At 40.0% G+C, this 13,346-nt stretch overlaps 1 protein-coding gene across 1 annotated transcript in view; it reads left to right on the forward strand.

Annotated features, from left to right (window-relative positions):
• Nucleotides 1–8,108: 8,108 nt before the first annotated feature.
• The window catches only part of brinp1 (bone morphogenetic protein/retinoic acid inducible neural-specific 1), a 132,286-nt gene continuing 127,048 nt past the window's right edge, over nucleotides 8,109–13,346 (forward strand). The window contains exon 1 of the mRNA XM_034096529.2: nucleotides 8,109–8,477. The gene's annotated coding sequence lies outside the window, so the exon portion shown is untranslated. The remainder of the gene's footprint in view (nucleotides 8,478–13,346) is intronic.

Genomic DNA, 13,346 nt, shown 5'->3' on the forward strand with positions numbered 1-13,346 from the left:
TGGCCTTTTATTGTGGCCAGCCTAAGGCACACCTGTGCAATAATCATGCTGTCTAATCAGCATCTTGATATGCCCCACCTGTGAGGTGGGATGGATTATCTCGGTAAAGGAGAAGTGCTCACTATCACAGATTTTTTCAGATTTGTGAACAATATTTGAGAGAAATGGTTATTTTGTGTATATAGAAAATGTTTTAGATCTTTGAGTTGATCTCATGAAAAATGGGAGCAAAAACAAACGTGTTGCATTTATATTTGTGTTCAGTGTAGAATGATGAGTGGGTGCACACATGGAAAAGGCAGAGGAGAAAAATGTAATCTGAAAAGGAATGAAGAAAAACATGCAGATACAGAGGGAGAAAGAGAACGCTAAGGACGGTAAGAGTTGCTGTCAAGTGGAAAATGGAAAAGTGGGAGGCATGAGATTTCTTCACTGCTGGCAATAATAATGCATATTTTGTGAAAGTGGAGAGCTTCAGCCCAGTCCACACTATGCCTCTGAGCCCATTGGCCACATCCTAATCACTGCTTAATTATTTAGAGTGAACGACTTCTCTCAAGGCTGCTTTGTTTTCTTTCCCATTGTAATCCTATGGCATATGTTTATTTCTTCTTCTGTCTTGAGCAACACACTAAACAAACAAAGCCCACATCTTTTCTTTAAATTGCCAAAAGCAATAACAGGAGGGAGGATCCCCGTGGTCTGCACTTACAAAAGTTCAATAATTGCTTAACTTACAGTGTAGACCACATATTTATTGGATATTCACACTGTGCAGGCAAGTGAATGGTTAACAACTGTAGGCTTTCGACAATAGGTTGTATCAAATACAAGCTTTATAATAAATGCTGCAACATACCTGCTGTAACTTCACTGATTAGACACAGAGGTCTTGCATGCTTCAATATGTTAAACTACAGAGTGCAGTGCAGCAGCTGTTTCCTGGCATCTGCAGTTTGTTGTTATATTATCCTTAAATACTCTTCACTACGCTCATAATCATGTTTTCGTGCTGTCCAAACTGGCCAAGCTATAATGCAATATTCTTACAATGCACCAAAGTTACAATTATTGCTTTTTTGGCTTTGGTGCCAGGCTTAACCTAAGTGGAGCCTGAGCCATGTTTTTAATGGCCATGGAATAATAATAATAATAATAATAATATTAAAAACAACAACAATTATTGCAACAATCCAAGTTAGAAAGTCATAGTCGTCTGATTTATACTCCTTTGATTATTTATTTACATATGGTGTATTCTGCATATGCTATACCTCTAATTGTTTTCCATAGAAATGTAAAAAAGATTCACATATTATATAATACCCACTGTATTAATACTTAATGTAGTTTTAAAAGAAATATAATGAAACATATTTTCAAATATATAATACAATTTATAAGACTTACTTTTCCTATGTCGACTCAAAGTCTTTATGTGGAAACAAATTAGTCCAGTTTCATTGCTAGTTTCACCAAGGAACATGTTTTTACATTTCACCTTCAGTTGGCTACCGAAATGCATGCAGTAACTATATTTCTAAAATGAAACCTCTTTTATAGACTCGTATGCAGTGTGTTGATTTCCAATTTCCAATGGAACCATGTACGTACAGTATAGAACATGGACTCGTGATTTATCCTTTGTATTTCATATTGCATCTTGTCTCGCAAACAACCGTTTAAGCTGAGGTTACAAAAGAAAGGGGATGTGAGGATACAGCCAAACAGCGCTTTGATGTTGAAGTGTTAGTGAAGTCTAAAAAGAAGGAAACATTCCACAAGTCAAGTGCTCTTCTCAGTTAAGAATTACGCAACAACAACAACAACAACAACAACAACAACAACAACAACAACACAAAGCAGATACTTAAATATCACTCAATACTCCAGAATGTCTCAAAGATCTCGAACAAAAAAAGGCTCAGCTAAACTTTGTTATTCGGTGTGCACCCTCTGCCTGCACAGTCCTTCGCATTAGTGCCAGATGGGCAATTAGAAATATGGTGACTGCATGCTGAGCAGCCACCCACACACTGACTGCAACATTGCCACATGTGGTGAGATTACCTGTTATACTGCTCATATTATATACCTCATTAATGGTCCTTGTCACTGAGCTTCAAACTTCCTCTGCATTGCACACAACAGCCAATAAGGAAGAACAGCTGACACCGAATGTTTTGACATCATAGTCAAATCCGAATGATGTCTTAGATAGTATGTCCAGTAAAGGTTCTTTAAATAAAGCTTATTTCTATTTGGCTTACAGTATGACATACATTGCGTTAAAACCAATTTACAAGATTGACAGATCTTCCGTCTCCTAGCAAGAAATGCATCACCATTATTCCCTCCCTCCTCACCTCTTTTCTGTAGAGACTGCTTCGTTTCAATGGCCCCCAAATGACACGTTTATGTTCGAGTGACAAAGTCCTTTAAAAGACGCAATAATTATGACGACAGCGAAGAAGGAAGTCAGTGACCTTATCAAAGACTGACAAAGTCGGAGTAGAGAAGAGGTTATGGTTGATAGACGGGTCAACACAACACGTGGGAGAGCTGTTTGCTTCCCATTCCCAACCTATGTGTTTAATGTTAATCACTTTTACAATGGACCTATCCTAACCTCAGGAAATCTATTTCACTGTTACCTCAATCTAACCCAGTTGGCATAGTGCTTAAACCTAACCAACAAGCAGTGTTGTACTAAAAACAAGGTTGATTTGTTTTTACAGTTATTCACAGCATAGACTGACGGTGTTGTCTAACTCATGAGGCTTTCAGATCAGAATAAAACACGTTTAACATTCTAGATCCCAATATTGGATGAGTTTCGTCTCCATAATTGAAGGCAGTGGTCTACAAATACACTGAACTATAACACCACTGCTTAATTGTTTTCAAATTAGATTGTTGCTTTTCTCAAACTCAACATTTGTCGTTTAGCCTGAAATGGTGGTGGTTTCAATACTAAAGTAACACTTTTCAAACCTTCTATGTTTCCCGTTGGCATTTGGCTGGCTTGCTGTCTTATTACCCAGAAACCTCCGGAAAATGAGTTTGTTTTTTCATTAGAGCAGCAGAACGGTGTCATCCTCATTCATCTGTTTATTCTTCCACTTGACCCCTCGTACCTTGCCGTGCAAGAGAAACACAAATCCTCATGACTGATGGACCTGCTGGCTATTTGGACATCTGTCCTCTCCTTCATAGTCCTGGCAGGGAGAGGTCTAGGTACAGTGTGACAGGCTTCCACAACAGCGTGCACTAACACCCGGTAGAAACATCTCTGTGGCCTCAGCCTCAGAGACCAGCCATTAGTAGGTTGTCAACCTAGCAAGCGCTAACAGTCTTCTAGGCAGCAGTGAGATTCAGCCCATGGCTTCCAACGAGGAGGGAGATGAGAGATCATTACAGTCCAGATACATTTAGCTCCTGTACAGATATAGCGTCTGGGCAGGTGCTGAATATGGCACAATTATTGTCGTTATGTGGATAATAGCGTCAAATCAGCACAGTATTAAAGCTACGTTTTTTGACAGTGGTATTCCCAGAAGGCTGTGAGCTGCAAACTTTGGTAATATTTGACATTAAGGAACACGTGCTCACACATAATGAGATGATGAATGTCATGTATGTTGACATATTGCTCCCTAATTATCCTTACAGAAAGTCATTAAGGTACATTATGTTTTTAGTATGCTTGCACTGTAGGCTACAGTATGTGACTAATAAGGTGTTACTTTCAGGAACATTCCTACCTTAATGAGACATTCCTACCTGCTGGTACATATGTCTAAAAGCAGGTATATAGAGAGGTATTATATAAGTCGGAATAACTCCAAATACATTCCATTTTGAAGGCCAGGTGAGAAACCCTTGGTATTTCTTCTCAAATATATAACATCATATTACACATGAGTAGTTTTGGCTCGTTTATTTTCAAAGCATTCCACCTCTTTGAATGAACCGTGTGTCTTCCAATCATGGCTTTGATAAATTAGTTATTTTAAATGTATGTGGATAGCCTTTTGTTTTGGTTCTTTCCGAGGGTCTTAGCGCACACAAACCAAAGTCAAGAATCTGTGTATTCGCACCTTTAATGGATTCCACTAGCATCCTGTTTTCTAACTGAAATCTTAGTAGTATCTGTTTCTAAAATCAAAATCATTGTTATTTAGTAGTAATGAAAACTAAGAAGCACACGTTTTAATGTTGGCTTACTAGCTTTTAGTTATCTGGGCTGCGTGCTGTTGCGGAGAATAACAGTTTGCTTTCAGTTAGACTTCAAGAGTTGGATTTGAGTCTGTATCAAAATTCATCAATAAAACCTTCAGATGTTAGAGGATTTTCTGTTTTGTTTCTTTGTTTCTTTTTGGCTTTGTATTTGTTTTGTTTTGTTTGTCTACCCTCCCTCCCAAATGTAAAGCGTCTTTGGGTTCAAGAAAAGCGCTATAGAAATAAAATGTATTATTATTATTATTAGATGTCCATGAAACTGCAGTCCAGCTGGCTCTTCATGGGCTTACTTTCCCTAAATGAGTTGCCTGAAAGGTGAAAGGTGAAGAAAAGAGAGCGTAGTTTGAACTCAAATACCCGTTAGATGCCCAAGAAGTCTGTTTCCTAACCGGATATCTGTCTTCAGCAATAACAAGTACAAACAAACAACAAAGGAAGCTCTTAATCTATAGTTACCCTTTCAAAAGGTGTTTGGTGTTGTTGAGATAGAATACTTTAAAAATATATATTATTCTGTGCAACACAACGGACGTCACATCACACTTTTCACATTATTTAAATAATAAATACACCTTTCTGTTTGCTTCCTCTTATAATCAGCCCCTTTGCTTTTAGTGCGCCAACTGCACCTCAGCATCACTTCCTCTCTGGAGATAAGGACATTTAAAATATGCATCATTCCAACGCTCAGCTTGTCGTCAACCGACCGCACACAGCTCTGCATATTTCATCAGACAGGTGTACCCGGAGCAACAGTGGTATAGATGATTCACTATGGCATACATATTATAGGCAAGGCAAGGCAAGGCAAAGCAAGGCAAGGCAAGTTTATTTATATAGCACTTTTCAACACAAGGCAATTCAAGGTGCTTTACAAAAATGAAAGACATTCAGACAAAAGCATTTAAAAACAGTAAACATAATAAAAGAAACATTAAAATAAAAAATACATGAATAAAAAGTATATGAATAAAAAGTTACAGAGCAGTTTAAGATATGAATAGTTCACACAGAAGTTCCACTTTACTGATGAACACAACGGCTCAGTTTCAATTAAAAGCAGCGACAAAAAGATAAGTCTTCAGCCTGGATTTAAAAGTAGTCAGAGTTGCAGCGGACCTGCAGGTTTCTGGGAGTTTGTTCCAGATATTTGGAGCATAATAACTGAACGCTGCTTCTCCATGTTTAGTTCTGACTCTGGGGACAGAAAGCTGACCTGAAGACCTGAGAGATCTGGATGGTTCATAATTTAGCAGGAGGTCAGAAATGTATTTTGGGCCTAAACCATTCAGTGCTTTATAAACCAGCAGCAGTATTTTGAAATCTATTCTTTGACACACAGGAAGCCAGTGTAAAGACTTCAGAACAGGAGTGATGTGATCCACTTTCTTAGTGTTAGTGAGGACTCGAGCAGCGGCGTTCTGAATCAGCTGCAGCTTTCTAATATATGTTTTAGTGAGACCTGTGAAGACACCATTGCAGTAGTCGAGTCTACTGAAGATAAAAGCATGGACAAGTTTTTCCAGATCCTGCTGTGACATTAGTCTTTTAATCCTAGATATGTTCTTTAGGTGATAGTAGGCTGATTTAGTAACTGTTTTAATGTGACTGTTGAAACTCAGGTCAGAGTCCATGACTACACCTAGATTTCTGGCTGTATCTGTTGTTTTGAACATTGCAGACCGAAGCTCAGCGCTAACTGTTATACGTTCTGACTTGGCTCCAAATTCAAGGCAGAACTTCTTGGGCATTATACACATTGTTTTGTTTTTCCTAAGTTCTTCCGCACTAGCTGAGTAACACATGCATGCATACCTACAAGTCCACATAAAAACCTTTGCTTGCTTTGGTGTCTTTGATGAAGCCTTGCCCGACATACAAATGCAAATACACACTGTAGTTTCCCTGGAAATCCAGTTTGTCCTCAAAAAGAGCTTAAAAATCATAGTCTTAAGATACATTTCAGACTTTTTATGAGGAATGTAATTAACCAAGTAAGGCTTGAATAGTCCTAAAAGTGAACAAAGTTGAAGGGGAATCATTTATTAAAAGCTACGACCAATAGATTTATAGAATTGAACAACGTCGATGATCCCTGGGGTATTTTATGTATATATTGCAAAGGCAATGTGTCACGTATCACCGCCACTTTCAGGCTAATGACTCTGTAATGGCTCCTATCCATTTAGCCTCATTGAGTTCTATGCTGTGCTCGTCCCGCCAGGTTTTTTGCGTAGTGATGGAGCTTCACACACTCGACTGCAAGTGGACCATTGGAGAGCTGGTGGAGTTGCAAAACTGTCTGTGAGCGCAATGGATGCAGGGGAGTCCAGACCTATTGGAATATTATCTTTTCTACATGCTTGGCGTTTGAGCTATGGAGATATAACTTCATTAAAACTGTGTGCTGTTTCATACACCCATGCCAGTGTAATTGTTACTATTATCATTTTAACTTTTAGTAGTAGTATGATCATCAATTCTTGTAAAAGTAGTTCCATATATTTGTATTTACTTTTTAAATATGTTTCTGTAAACTATTTCTCCATCAACACCATGGACAGCAACACTCATCATGTTACCCTTTAGTTGTCTTTCAGCACCATGGACAGCAACCACCAGTACGGATTTAACTATATTTTTGTTAACCCTCTTTGTCTAAATGCGTCTGTAGCCCTTTGAAGCCCAACTTTGGTCAGTTCAAGAAACGCAGAATCGCTTTATGTTCGACCCAAAACATCGATATTTAAGGATATTGACTAGAAATATTGAAAACAGTCTTAAAGGTGGGGTAGGTACGTTTCAGAAACCGGCTCGAGATACACTTTTTGTTATATTCCATGGAATGCTCTTAACATCCCGATAGCAATGAATATCTTAAGTGCTTTGACAAAAAATCCATTAAAAAATGTCATCTGTGGAAGCCGTAATACTGTAAAAAGTACAACCAGTACAACCAATCCGTTTAGCCGGGCCGGCTAAACGGATTGGATGGCCTACCTGCCTGTTAGCCTTCCATCGGGGCACAAACTTATCTCGTGCCCTCATTGGTCATGTGCACGTTCGTGTGTGTTGGAGGAGGGGCTCTGTAAGGAAGTGGCAGATTTTCTCCGGTTGTGTATTTTCAAATTCTAGCGATCTCGAGCCGGTTTCTCAAACTTACCTACCCCACCTTTAACTGAACGGCGCATGTACTGGTAGAGTATATACTAATAAAGTCGTTGAAATCCCTTAAGTCATGCAACATATTCGTTTTTTGTTTATGACTGTTCTTTGTTTCTGTTTAGCTCATTTCAGCACCATGGAAAGCATCTATGAAGCGTGCTTGGTAGTTATGTTGTATCACCATGGACAGTGTTCGCTTCACTTTGTTAGCTATAGTTGAACAAACTCCACAGAGCCTGTGCTGTATTTTTTTGGAAAGAAGAGATTATCTGGGAGTCATTCCAAGTTTAAATTAACACATCCATACTGTCACGTTGTACTTTATGCAAAGTGCACAGCTACACGTGGCATAGTGTGACACCTTCTGTGCCACTCACCGCCTTCTCACTTTTTTTTTTTTTTTATGAAAACCTAATTTACCGAAATCACAAAGCCTCTCTTCACCTTTGCTTAGTTTCCCAAAGTTCCGTCACCTTAATTGATCGCAGTCAAGCTAAAACCTACAGCCTTGATGTACATGTTACCCATCTGTAGAAAAAAGTCACGACACTGCCTCTTATCCTCAAACACCCCCAGTTCCCTCGCCTTCCTCCTCATCCAGTCCAGACCCACCCCTTACTGTCTGCCATGACCGTCCTCTACAATACGAGACTGTATTCTTTGTACCTCCCCTTTCTCGCCCTCAGTCTGTGCATCCCAGCCTCCCTTCCTAGATATCCATCCCACACCTCTCCAACCGCAAACGGCTCGGTGAGAAAAAAAAAAGAGAGAACAGAACAGTTTAAAACACGTCGGCATAAATCTCACAACCAGAGCTCCCCTTTTCTCCTTCCCCTCCTGACGGACTTCATTACTTTATTTCTCTGCGCACCAATGCCCAAGACCACGCCGAAACGAAGGATTTTTTTCCCTTGAGCATGAAAAGGATTGCCAAATCATCCGCAATCCAACATCACCGATTTAGCCACCAGCATGAGCACTGGATACATATGCTCCAGCAGAAGTTGTTGGCTCGAGCAATAACACATCTTGGACCGCAAATACAGCTAAGAGGGGAGAGTCAGTTTTAGGTAAGTATCCCGGCTTGGACCTCTAACATTGAATGAGAGAATGTTATATATTTTCTTCTTCTTCTTCTGTCCATCACTGACCACGAGGTAGTGATGGGGTAGGCAGGGCTATATTGTGGCACAATTATGGCGATGTTGCGTGGTCAGCATGTTACTGAGGTGGCCGGTGGTGTCCTTTTTCAGGATTGAGGCGATTTTGTTCTTTGCACTGTGAAGCGACCTTTTAAATAATCGGCGTGCAAGTCCTTCCAAGCTCCGCCCGGACCGAATGTAGACGGAGCGTTCTTAGGCTATTACAATGATATCATGACTCTTATAATCTTATTAAACCCATCATCTCCAAACATTATGCAAATGAGTTTTTCTCTCGATTAGGGTGCACTGATTGCGATCTCTTTGCACGTTGTGAGACAGCATCTTCCCGCGGTGATGCTTCAGAAGTGCGGATAACAAGGAGCATAAAACACCGGGAGAAACAATGATCTCAGAATTGGCATATTACGCGGACCTGCCGCGGCTATATTGAATGGGGCAACATTCATTCAGAGTGAAGGTGCATTAGCAGGCCTGCAGATCTCTGTGGAGTCGGCATCAATATTTGTGTTCAAGCTACAAACGTTTGCAGTCCAGTGTGGCTTTTTACATCCATGTTGATCCATTCGTCCCGGAACTGCATGATCCATTAACTAAAAGTGAGTGCCATCCCAGCTTGGATATTGGCCACGAGATGAGTTGCGGTCATGCTTCCTGGTATCATTATGTTTTCCTCCGTGTTACGGCTGAATTACTGCCCGTATTGGATTCTGTGAAAGGAAATAGTCAGCTGGAACTGTGCTCCTGTGTACGTGCTGGACTGAGTTGTACGTGGCTCTAAAGGCGCGTGCAAGAAAGCACGTATGCTGGCTTTATTGTGTGTGCACGGGTATGTCACCAGTGAGGCAAAGTTGCCGTTCCCTGTTCCCTCAAGTTGCTTTGATTGCTGTTCCACTGACTAACTGCGAGGGGAGCTCATGCTCTTTTACTCCAGGTGTCATGATGTGGCTAAAGGCAAGATAACTGTGTATCATACTGATACCAACTCTGTGACATTAGAGACGTGGCTTCTCTTGGAAATTGGTCCGGAAGCATTCATCTGCTCTTCCATAACTGTCACTGCAGTTTTTCTTTTTTTTTGGAAAGCAAGCCTAATGAGCTACATACATGTAAAAACAACACATATACTCAGAAAAACAATGCCATGTATAATAAAAGACAAAACAAAGACAAATAATGGCCATAATGCAATAAACATATTTCAATACCACTGAAGGAATAGTCCTTCAGTGGTATTGAAATATGTTGAGAGCGGGCTGAACATGTGTCTGTGTGGCCCCCAACTGTGAACAATCCTGCATTCTGAATGTGAACTTTAAGTTAAGCTTTAATGTTTGAAATTGACATTAACACAAGTCAATACATCCTGCAGTATTGTTTTGCCTTCGTCTCCAAATGTGCAGAAAATTGCACTGGCAGCAGCGGAACCTGCTGAAGAAAAGCAGCCTTACTCAGTATGCCTCATTCAATCTGGTGGCCTTTTCATTGGCAAAACGCTGGCAACATGTAATCATTTTTTCAGAGGGAAGGCATTTCACATCACATTGCCAAAATGAAAATGCCAGCAGTAGCTTAAAGCTCTATTTGTGTCATGGCTTGAGATGACCCAGTGTTGATGATGCTTTCCAGGACTGAAGAGAGAACATTCAGCCACAGAGGTCCTTTTACAGACCTTGGCACTGCAACGCATGGATTGTCTATAAAGCATGTGACTTTGATTCTTAACAGGCAAGAAAATGAACACACACAGATATAATAAGACACGGAAAATACAGTTCCTGCTTCCAACCTTTACACACAGAGCTGCTCTAGTAACATATCGTGTGTATCTTACTTTCAATCTGTCATTGTGGTGGATCGAGAGCAGTATAGTGTGGCATAACCCACCATCTCCCCCTCTCTCCCTCAATGTCACTGTCTTTGTATTCTAGTATTAGCACGCTATTGTTTATACGTGGGGGCTGGTTGCAGCATACAGGCCAGAAGGCTACCTCCCATGAGCTTTGAAAAAATCTGTTTTCATCAGAAACAAACAACAGGGTCACATAATGACATGTGACAACATCTTTCAGAAAAGCTGGTGAGCTTACACAATGTCTTTGAGAGGCAGCTGAATCATTTGACCTACAGTAGGGGCTGTTTGACCTATAGTGCTGCTGCTATCAGTCTCGTAAGACCACATGGAGGCGAAGCATGCTCATATAGTATGATGTTCAAAATGAATTCTCACCCCGTAGGCTCACAATTAAAGGGTTGGCGATCAAAAGTGGTTAATTACATTTTTGCACACCATGACATTCAAACCATGTTAAGCCTTGATTAACAATTCCAGAAGTAACATTTGTTTTTTTTCTTCTTCCTAGAACGGCCTCAAAAAATCCTTTCTTTGAACCCCCATGCACAGAACAGGACATATTGAATTGAGACTGTGAGAACTCAATCACAGTTTTAACATTGATTGTTGAATCCACTGCTCTTTTCCATCGTTGTCAGTGACTAAAGACACACATTTGGAGCTCTGTGTGAAGCCTCGGGGGAACTGAAAGCAGGCTCAGAAAAGCATCACAATAGTGACAATTATATTGTTACAAACTATGTAGACATTCACCACTCACAGTTTGTCATCTGAATGCAGCGGTTTCTGTCCAGTCTCCAGTTTCTCCCTCTTGTTCTTCCTAACAGCAGGGTACCACCGTCTGAGTGTTTGTGAATGAGCATAAGCACCATTTTATAATACAATCAAGAAATACATTGCCCATCAAAAATTAACCAACCAGAAATTAATTATTTATCAAGAGAAATATATAAATGCACATCCATTTTCTGAAAGCAAAGCCTATTGTTTGGCTTGCCCCTTGACTGCTGATGAATCAGAATACGATGTTAAGTAAAAATCATGAATTATTAAGCTAATTTAGAGGAGCTGCAGTTCAGGAGTTTTGCAGTGGAGTTAATATTTTTGCAAGATTTTTAGGGGTTTAGCTTTCAAATGAAGGAGAAAACCACTTATTTCAGCTTTCAAATGGGCACGATCAGACCTTGCATATTTGGTTAAGAATCAAAGTCCTCTGCAAATGATTCATCTTGACCTAACATTTGGTGGTTGCCATGCAAGAGACACAAAAGTGATGCTAATTTGAGCCTCTGGAAACCTTGCCCCTGTATTATTAGGAAGTTCCAGGCGGCTCAGTTAATACTCCTTAAAATATGATATCTATGACAACACAGTTATACTATCAGTCATTCATCTGGCACGACACAGCCATGTTCTTTCCTTGTTTGGTGATGGCTGTTGTTGTACATCCGTTTGGACTTTCTGCCTGGTGTTGCCGTGAGTAAGAGAGGGAGAGGAAGAGATATGTTTTGATTTGCCGTGGTCTTTCACATCAATGAACAATAGAGGTCTGCACTGGCCGGCGATTACACAGAGAACCTTTTAACTTAATTTGCTTCACTGTTGCCTCCCATATTCCCTCCAGCAATGTCATTTGATCTGTTCCAGTCTAGAAGTTGTGTCTGAGATATCCTAATCGAAATACGGTCTTCTCAGTCGTAAAATATATCTTCAAGCCCAGATTCATATAGAAATTAAATGCAGCTGTGACTTTGCAATTGGCAAATCGGTTGCAGACATTCTCTTTTTGTGGTAATTGTTTGGGTAGCCAAAGCATGAATACACCTGTGGGGAAAATGTAATCGGGAATCATGTTCTACATCAGCGTGTCTGGTTGATATGTTATCTATGTTACATATATCTATATATATCTACAAAACTTATACACCCAACATATATTTTTAGGCTACTGTTCACACACAACATTTCTTACTATTATAATCTACAATATCCATTTTCCGGCAACTAAAGCATGAGGAAGGTATTGTAAAACTTGCTCCCAAATGCATCATCACAGATGCAGCAAGCTGTTTTTAGAAAAAAAAGAGATAAGCCCACCATACACTGTAAGCTACCTGCCTAGCACTTAACGTCAGACAACGATTGCGACTAAATGGTAAACACAGTGAAGGATTTAGTGGCTAAAGAGCCTGATTTGTCTGCTCAACGCACAAATAAGCCGACTAACATTTTTTGCCATATCAACTTTGTAAGTGTCTTAATATGACAGTGTTATATTTACAGTTGGGCATTGCTGCCAAGTGGCCATGACAATCTTAATCATAGGTTTAAGGTTGATATAATGATTTTGATAAATGTTAACATGGTAACCCAGTTATCTTGTAGAGTCGTCTATCACACAGACAGTTGACACATTGTAATTGAGTTGCATGTAATCATCATTGGTCATGTGCCCAGTACATCATGCTACTAGAAGACAACTATGGTGTAGTTTCTTCATTTTTATGGTTTCTGCCATTTTGCTCAACATTGGAACTCATCTTCTCAACACAATAATACATAGCCAGTCTGCTTTGGGAGCCCTGTGTGAATGATTTCCTTCTAGCCGCATGCTTCAACAAAGTCAGTTCTCAAAGTTCTTTACACTTCTGTGGCACACATCCAGCTGGTTGGTCATAACTCAGGGTGATTGTAGTGGTTACAGCTTCTCGGAGGGTGCCACCGCGCCAACAGTGATTTCCAGGGTGCACACTGAAAACTATAGCTCAGATACACCGGTGATTTTCAGCATGGTAACTCTTATTTATTTTCATAAACACTGTACACAGAAGTGCATTAGTGGCATATATCTCTCTCCTCTTCTGAAAGTAGTCATAACGTGAAGAGAATGATAGTAGATGGGTCATTTGACAAGTGATTGA

The sequence above is a fragment of the Pseudochaenichthys georgianus genome, chromosome 12 (assembly GCF_902827115.2).
Source record: "Pseudochaenichthys georgianus chromosome 12, fPseGeo1.2, whole genome shotgun sequence".
Lineage (NCBI taxonomy): Eukaryota > Metazoa > Chordata > Actinopteri > Perciformes > Channichthyidae > Pseudochaenichthys > Pseudochaenichthys georgianus.